General features: G+C 37.6%; 1 long non-coding RNA gene across 1 annotated transcript; it reads left to right on the top strand.

Moving 5' to 3' along the window:
- The first annotated feature begins 705 nt into the window (after positions 1-705).
- On the top strand, positions 706-5567 carry LOC143883647 (uncharacterized). The gene is made up of 3 exons (XR_013252461.1): positions 706-812; positions 2021-2638; positions 3520-5567. It is a non-coding gene; the product is annotated as an uncharacterized LOC143883647 (long non-coding RNA).
- Positions 5568-9576: the final 4009 nt, after the last annotated feature.

Raw genomic sequence — 9576 nt, 5'->3', positions numbered from 1 at the left:
TAACTCACATTTACACAGACCAGGTCAGTCTACGAGGTCAAACCGCCTTGAGGAACGCTCCTCCTATGCCTCAGGTAAATAGCTGAGGTCAGATCCACGTGCTCGTCGTGGAGGAGGAACTGGCACAGTTGGCACAGGAACAGAGCCGGTAGGGGATAAGGACACTGCTGGTGGCCGAGGCGCACAAGGGAAGACCGGTAGGGGATAGGGACAGTGGGGACAGTGCTGGAAACGGAGGGCACACTGGGAAAGACCCGACAGAGGATAGGGATAATGGGGATAGCACTGGAGGCAGAGGGCGCACTGGGGAAGACACGGCAGGGGATAGGGATAGGGATAGTGGGGATAGTGTTGGTAGTGGAGGGCGCACTGGGAAGGACTCGACATGGGATATAGATAATGCTGGTGGCGGAGGGCGCAATGGGCAGACCCGACAGGGGATACGGACAGTGTTGCTGGTGTCGCACGTGCCGACTTGGCTGCCGTCATGTACTCTTAGCCAGCCGGCATTCTTCGTCCTCATACAGCCACTTTTGGTAATCGGGGCAACTTGAAAATGTTTTTACATTCTAAACAAATGTTTGTGAATCTGTTATCATAAAGAAAGAAGTGATTTGAAACTTTAGAAATACTATGTTTTGAGGTTTGGGTCGATCAATTAATGTGAATACGACATGTTTATGCTCTTATGATTTTGATTCTTAGAAACAGTTTGTCTTATTAATTTCAGGATTCGTTACTTTTCAGGAGAGAGGACATTTGGTGTGTTGGCAAAGATTGATTTCATGGATAAGGGAAATAAAGGAGTTGAAGTAAGTTGACATAGTATTTGTTCAAATAAAAGTCAAAGACACAACCATTTTTTTAAATACATTTTTTTAAAACCAAAACGTATTAAACACGTTTTTTCATTCAACGTATTTTTGGCATTTCCGTATATTCGACCTTTTTTTACTACTGTTTTTTATCCAATACCGTATTAAACCCGAATTTTTCCCATCACATTTTTTTATTGTATCACGTTTTGCTAACTATGGTCGCACCACGCGACAACCTTGTCATATGGTGCGGCCTCCATGTTGCAGAGTGCGACCAGGTGCGTCGCATGTGGAAATTCTTCTTCAATCCTCAAATTTGATATCTTCAAGGAGGACAACACTTGATGACTATCAAATGAGGGAAATGCACTCCCTCTTGACATAAATGATCAACATCAAAATTGTATTGACCCCGGATATATTGGAAATTAATAGATGAATATCCCTCCAAGTTATTAATCACATAGATAGCGGTACCTGTTAGGAAAATCGTACACGATCATGGAGATGTTTTAGATTTTCGATCAATACAAACAACATCTTGATGGCTTGTATTTATCATATTTAAACAATCTCCCTTTTCAAATTATTAATGTTAACTTTTTCAGTCCCTGCCGAGTTTCATTTGTATCATAGATTTCTTTTCGCATGCATGCCTATAAGACGATGTTGAACTCGATCTAGGTTTTTCTATTGATGTAATTTGCTACCTACAATGTCACTTTAGAGATCCTTTACGAGGTCTTTTAACATGAAAATTTTAGCCTTTCATTTACGAGTGTAAATTATTTATTTTTTTCCTACCAATATCAATGACAATTCTCTAAATTGTTCAGCTTTTATGAATACATTTTAAATAATTTTTTTGTGTGGCATCTTTGAATGCTTTTGTGAATAATCTTTGATTGCTTTATCAACTTTAAAATACACTACTATCAATTTTCCTTTATTATTTTTATGTGAGGAAAGCTGGAAACTATTCTAATTATTTCTTCCATCTTTTGACTTTTATTCTTTGTGAAAAAATTATTGTGGTGATTATATCCTCAACTTTTAGATGTTTGGAGTTTGAATTCAATTTGGTCTTTGTGATCTGGTTTGCTGATAAGTTGTTCTATCATGATATATTATAACTATTAAATGAATAAGCTTTAAATTCTGAGTTGGTGATACTGAGTAAAACGTTATGTTGCTTTCCACAGGCGCTCTGGTGGTCATAAGATCTGCAAGGTCGCAAGTACCGGTTGGAATAAAAAGATGATCAGAAAGAAAATTCGGTAAAAAATATCTGAAGTCGCTGTATGCGACATTGTTAAAGTTTTTTGAAAGAAGTGTGGGTTGGCAGGGTTGGGCACCTCCTCCTTGCGCCCGCTTAAAACTTAATGTGGATGGGTCATCCATTTCCAACCTGGGCGCATGCGGTTACGGAGGTGTGCTCCGTGATTGTGATAGAGAAATTCATGGGCCTTCTATGGCCCCCTATCGCAGGGGAAATCCGTCAATGTGGAAGTCTAAGCAGCATATGTCAGCATGAAATTGTTATTGGAATATCGACTAAAAACCGTGTTAATCGAAGGAGACGCCCTGGATGTTATAAACTGGTTGAAAGGAGAAAAAGAAGTTCTTGAAAAGTATAAGGATTTGTTAATTGAGATTTATAAGTTGGATTTTTATGAATCGACCAATTTCAAACATCTTAGCAATGATTACAATAAAGTCGTTGATAATCTAGCAAGCAAGGGAGTGAATGTTTCCGATTTGATGGTCATGAAGTTTCATCATTGAAGAAGAATTTTCATGGCTTCACTTTGAATTAAAGAGTAGGTATAATTGTGTATATCCTGAAAATGTCTGTCGCTTGGATTTTTTGTGCTTTTGTATGATATGTTTGACTTGTTCGTTAGGTACAAGAAAACGACAACATTCCATGTTGATTAACATGTTATGTTTGTCTGTTACTGAATTTATGCACATAGCACGTGTACGCATGTAAATATAATTCTGTGTAACTTGAAAATATCTGTTATCTTGGATTTTTTTGTGTATTTGTATGATATGTTTGACTTGCTCATTGGGTACATGAAAACGACAACATTCTGTGAAGTGATTTTCAAGCTGATTACTTTTTTACTCAGACAATTCTTCTGAATCATTCAATATATATATACTAATCTTTTGAGTATTAATGAATGGACTGAACACACAAAAAGAATGAGATAGTGTAATAATTAAATGATTGGGCACCTTGACAACCATGTTAGTATGTTCTTTCTACCAAGTATCAACAAAGTAACCAAAAACCTCCTCTTTCCATGCTTTCCTTCGCTAATTGCCATCTCCTTAGCTTATGTTGGCATATGCTTAAAGGCTGGTCTGAAGTGTTGAGGAATCACTTGAGATGGTCACGGTCATGTCTCTACATGGCCTCTTTTGGCCTTGCTCGGTTGGGCCATTGTTTTTACTACTTTCTCCACCTCATATAGCCACTTTTGGAAACCTGGGAAGCTAGAAAAAGTTTTTACATGCTAAACAAATGTTTATGAATCTGTTATTATAAAGAAATTTGAATTCAAACTTTAGAATTACTATGTTTTGAGGTTTGTGTTGATCCAATGATGTGCATGCAACATGGTTATGCTCTTGTAATTTTGATTCTTAGAAACAATTTCTCTTATTAATTTCAGAATTTATTATTTTTCAGGAGAGAGGACATTTACTGTGTTGACAAAGATCGATCTCATGGATAAGGGGACTTACGCAGTTGATGTAAGTTGACATAGTATTTATTCAAATATAAGTCACGGACACACCCACTTTTTAAATCCATTTATTTCTAAAACCAAAATGTGTTACACTCGTTTTTTTTTTTCATTCAACGTATTTTTGTATATTTTGCCATTTTTTGACAAAGTTTTTTTTATCCAATACCTTATTAAACCTGAATTTTTCCATCCCCAATTGTTTGTCGTATCACGTTTTGATAACTATGGTCCCACCATGTGACAACCTTGTCGTATGGTGCGACCTCCAGATTGCAGAGTAAGAGAAGGTGGGTCGCATATGGAAATTCTTCTTCAACCCTCACATTTGATATGTTTGAGGAGGATGACACTCGATGACTATCAAATGGACAAAATTAACCCTCTCTTTACATATATGATGAGCAACAGAATTGTATTCACCCCGAATATGCTGGAAATCAGTAGATGGATATCTCTCCCAGTAATAAATTTCAAAGATTATATAGTCAGACCTATTAGGGAAATTGTACACGATCATGGACATTTGTCGAATTTTCGATCAAATATTTAAAGAACATCTTGATAGCATGTATTTATCTGTAGACACCCCTAATTTGCTACGCTTTAAAAAGCAAAAGATTTGGTAGTGTCATCGAGTTTTGAATCCGTATTCAGCATTAGATTAGGCATCCATGCATTTTAGGGTAGATTTCATTTCATTATGGGAGTTTTGAAGTTGATTCGCCATCCTGAAGGTCTCTAGGGGGTTCCTTTGGCCTCTGGAAGATGAAAGTTCAAGTTTCCAAGCAAATGAAAAAATCTGCTATTTTTAGAATTTTCAGGATTTCCCTCATTTTTGCTTATTTTGCACTGCAGGGGTATTTTGGTCATTCCCGATGTGTCTCGTTTGACCCCCGATTTATATTTGAGAAATCTTGAGTGATTTTACAAATTTTAAAAAAGCTGCTAGTTTTAGAAACTCATGGGGCTTCCACATTTTCATCATCTTATGGATATTTCAATCATTTCTGATATGTCCAAAACCATCTCGAGGGTACGACTGATGGATTAGTAGTAATTTCGTAAGATTTGGAAAACCTGCTAAATTTAGATCTCTCAAGATTTTATCTTAGTCTTGCACTTCGGGGGTATTTTAGATGTAAGCCCAATGGTTCCCACCTTGGCAATTCCCATCTTATTTTGATGATTCCAATACACAAGTGATTTAAGATCACTAATGTGTTTGATTGTCTAAGTTGTAGATCATAATTGCTTAAAGACAAGAGTGCTTGGATTGAGGCCAAAGAAGCTCGCATTGAACCGCTTATGAAGGCCAAAGACATCGGAGATCCAAGACAAATGAAGACTTGAAGAATCCATTGAAGATCAAAGTCATATTAGAATGTATAAGATCCAATCTTAGTTTTAGATTTTAAGAGGCATAAATAAAGTAAATAAACACACACCCTAAATGTCAAAGAGATTGTCTTTGTGGAGTTCCAACACCTTGGAACCCTCATAGCAATCCCAACTGGGTGTAAAGTTGGAAGCCCAAGAAACAGAAATGAAAATCTGCTGCTGATAGGCTTCTCGGAACTCCGAGAGAATTCTCGGAGCTCCGAGCTCGGAACTCCGAGAAATCCTCGGAGCTCCGAGATTTGGTCCAGTAGAAATTTTCTAAGTTCTGTTTGTATTCCCGGAACTCTGAGATTTTTTCTCGGAACTTCGAGAACACTATAACGGTCGGAAAAAGAGCCGTTGGTAATTTTCGCCAGAATTACAACAATGCCCTTGAACGGTCATATTTGGCTTTTCTTATATATATGTGTATTCCTAACATACCACAAATGAATCCTAACACTCTTAAACTCTACTTGAATATCCCAAGAGTGATTCAAAGCTTGTTTATGCCTCTCATCCTCTAAGATTAGGATTTGGATCAATAAGCTCTATTTGTACATCTTCTACAAAGTTGTAAACCCTTGTGAGGGATTTTTTGTTCTTTCTTTCTTACTCAAAAAACTTGTATCGGGCGAGTGTTCGGAGAAGCGTAGCCCAAGATTGCCACCAAGGTTAAAGGTAATCAGATTTGTAATCGGCATTGATCTTCGCTGAAGTTAAGAAGATCACATAGTGAAGCCATCAACGGGTTTTTGTTGGTGGAGTGGAGTAGGCCTCGCGTTTTGAGGACCAAACCACTTTAAATCTCGGGTGCACTCTCTCTTGAACTCTAGCTATTTATTTTGCATTGCACCTTTAGATTTAACTTGTGTGCTTGAATTTCATTTTTGATCTCTTAATTTCCAATTTAGGTTTGAGTTTTTCAAAAGGCTAAAACTTGCTAGCAACCTAATAATTTTCACTCCTCATAGTTGCCGTACTCGGGACCACCCTTGGAATTTCACTTGGTATCAGCGCCTTGGCTCTTAAAAGATTTTCTTTTATAAAAATCTTTGGAAAATTTTTTGTTTTCAACAAGGGAAAGATCATAAGATCTTTGGCAACTTTCTAATTGTGAAATGGCGGATAGAAATGGAACCGGACTTCCGGAGGGCCATTCCACAACTAGACCTCCCTTCTTTGATGGGTCCAATTATGGACATTGGAAGACAAGAATGCGCATCTATCTTCTTTCGATAGATGTGAAACTTTGGCATATGTAGACACCCCATTTTGACCGGACCCAAGTTCGCTATGCTTGGACGTGTAGAAACCCCATTTTGCTCTGCCTTAAGAAATTAGGGTTTTTCCATCGGTTTTCCAATGTCTTTCCTTTCCGCGTCCGTTTGTTACATTTCTAAATATTTTTGGTCGTTTCCGCCATGTTTCGTATTTTTCTGTTGAATATTGAGAAGGGTTATTCATGAGAATCCGAGCAAAAGAGAATGTGGGACCCGCTGGTGTGGGACCCGTTTGTGTGGGACCCGCTAGTGTGGGACCCGTTTGTGTGGGACCCGCTGATATGGGACCCGCTGGTGTGGGACCCGTTTGTGTGGGACCCGCTGATGTGGGACCCGCTTGTGCGGAACCCACAAAGTGGGACTCACCACTAGCATGACTTAACTTTCTCTACCATTTCCACTAACTTCATTTTTCCCTTTAAAATAACACCATTATCTCCATTACCATTATATATTCCATTATTCCCACCACCATTCCCACCATTACCATTATATATTCCATTATCCCCACCACCATTCCCACCATTACCATTATATATTCCATTATCCCCACCACCATTCCCACCATTACCATTATATATTCCATTATCCCCACTACCATTCCCACCATTACCATTATATATTCCATTATTCCCACCACCATTCCCACCATTACCATTATATATTCCATTATTCTCCACCACACCCACCATTCTCATTATTTATTTCCACCTCTCCACTAAGTTTTTCACTATATAAAGAGAGGTGATGAGAAGAAAAAAGGAAGAGGAGAAAAAAAAGGAGAGAAGGGGAGAAAGAAAATAAGGAGAAGAGGAGAAAAAAAAAAGAGAAGGGGAGAAAGAAAATAAGAGAGGGAGTGAAAATAAGAGAGAGAGAGAGGAAAAAAGAAAAAAAACAAGGAAGAAAGCGGAATCGATCGCACATAGCGGGATTTTTTAGTCTTTTTTCGGCTTTTGGATTCGGCGAGGAACTCATCACAGGTAGGTACACTGTTTTCAGAATTTTTTAGAATTATTTGGTATATTTTCGGATTTTTGCATGATTTTTAACGAAGAAAACTAAAAGATATACTAAACAGATTCCAAAAATAATGAAATTTCGTGGGAAAATAATATGATAATGATACATTCTACCATGAATTTGTGAGAATTTTTGGATTTTGTTTGGTATATTATTTTATGCATTCTTTGAAAATTATCAGATTTTGGGAGAATTGTTACTGATGTCAAATCACAGATACAATTCTCCAAATTTTTACAGTAGTCTTAAATTCTATACTTCTTGCTTCTATAAAATTTTCAAGTGATTTTGATCTTATTTCATATGAGCTGTGGTGTTAATTCATAATCTGGTTTGAAATTTGAAAAATCCGAAACTAATAGTAAATAGTTTTCTAAATTCATGAAAATCTCACAGCATGCTATTTTCACTTATATCTTACTACTGTAGAAATTTCATGGAATTTAGATTTCTATTTCTAGTAGTTTCTGTGTTATTTTTGCAATCTGGTCAATTAATTTTTAAATCCAAATTAAATATGAGTTTAATGTAATAATCTGTAAAAATATTCCAGTAAGTTACATCTCATCATATCTTGTTGCTGGAGAAGTTGCAACTCATTTTGAGTTCGTTTGCAACAACTTCACTTGTAAAATCACTCCTATGACTAAAATTGATAAAATTCATTGAAAATCCGAAATTAATTGAAAATCATCTTAAAATCTCTAAAGGACCTTAAATTCTGTCACATCTTAATTCCTTAAGAAGGTCTGCTTTGCCTCATTTGTAGAATCCTCTCTGAGGTTGCACCTCAATTTGTGCCTCTGTTAATTAGAGACCAATTTGGTCAATTAGTTGTCTTAGCCTTGCTTCCCCCTTGCAAGGGCAATGATAAGGTTACTTGGAGCCCATCTTTGTGTTTGTTTGGGAGACCCGCCCGGTCTCATTCTCTCGTTAGTCCTCTTTGTGCGCCGTTTGGTTTTGGGAGAACACCATACTCGGCTTGGCTTCATACCCCTACCTTTATGGGTATTGGGTTGCACATTTGTTGCACCCTAGGGCTAGGTAGCTGTCCGGCCCGGCTGGGTGTTTTACCTCTGCCAAATGTTCAAATTCGTGTTTCCTTTTCTCTTAGAGAGTCTTTGACTCATTTATCTTTAGTTGGTGTTAGTGGAGTCTTTGACTCATGTTTCCATTTCTTTTAGAGAGTCTTTGACTCATCTATCCTTTAGTGGGTGTTAGTGGAGTCTCTGACTCGTGTTTCCTTTTCTTTTAGAGAGTCTTTGATTCACTTCGTTTTCTTAGTAGGTATTATTAGAGAGTCTTTGACTCATTCGTTCTTTTGTGGTATTACTAGGGAGTCTTTGACTCATTGGTTCTTCTGTTGGCGTTTTTTGGGAGTCTTTGACTCATTCCTCCTCTAAGTTGTAGTATTAGAGAGTCTCTGACTCATTTGTTCCCCTCTTTAGTGTTGTTAGTTCGGAGTTTCTCCTTTAGAGTTGTTGATTACTTCGCTTTGATTAGAGGCTAACTCAGTCTTATTAAAGCTTTGCTTGCTTGGGATCTTGGATCGTTTTCTCTCTTCTTGGGACGCCATCTTTCTTGTTGTGGTTCGTCTCTTTGAGGCGTTAGTTGCTTGTTTGGGGTTTCCCCTTTTTGCTTTAGGGCTTTGCCCTAGTTTATGGTTATGCTTGTTTGTTCTCTGTAAGAGTGAATTCATCTAAAGGTCCTGAGCATTGGAAAAGCTTTAAAATCCAAAAACATTAGAAATTTAAAACTCAAAAAAAACATTTGAAAACATCAAAAACCTTAAAAAAAAATCTAAGTGTTGAGTGTTTCTTTTAGAAGCATATTAGGCGAGTTCGTTTTCGAACTACGTTGGCTTGATCCTCTTCCGAGGTACGTAGTGCAGCTTGGGATTTACATCCCAAGTCCAGCCAAACCTTTTTTGTAAATAAACGTTTTAAACCTTCTTCAAAAACCTTTAAAATATAATTTTCAAAAGACCTTCCTCTAGAGTTAGGAGTTTCTCCTCGATAGAGAATTTTAGAGTTAGGGTTTTTCTTTTGATAGGTTGTTTGATTGATTGTTTGCTGTGTGCTTGTTTTAGAGTTAGAGGTCTGTCCTAGAGTTATAGGAGCGCCTCCGTCCGGTCAGTCGGCGATCCATATCGCCGAGTGATGACTAGAGTAGGATACGCTAGTCCACCCTTGGTTTTCCGTAGGAAATACAGCCTAGTCACACATAGGTTGTAAGAACCACCTGCATTAGCTTAGGGCTAATCTGCATTTAGTTAGGGCATATAGGGTGTCATAAAATCCACAATTCACTGAAATT

Source organism: Tasmannia lanceolata, unplaced genomic scaffold (assembly GCF_043159265.1).
Source record: "Tasmannia lanceolata isolate RefF3 unplaced genomic scaffold, GAP_Taslan_0.1 ptg000008l, whole genome shotgun sequence".
In the NCBI taxonomy this organism is placed as follows: domain Eukaryota; kingdom Viridiplantae; phylum Streptophyta; class Magnoliopsida; order Canellales; family Winteraceae; genus Tasmannia; species Tasmannia lanceolata.
This window is presented reverse-complemented; position numbering and strand designations above follow the sequence as displayed.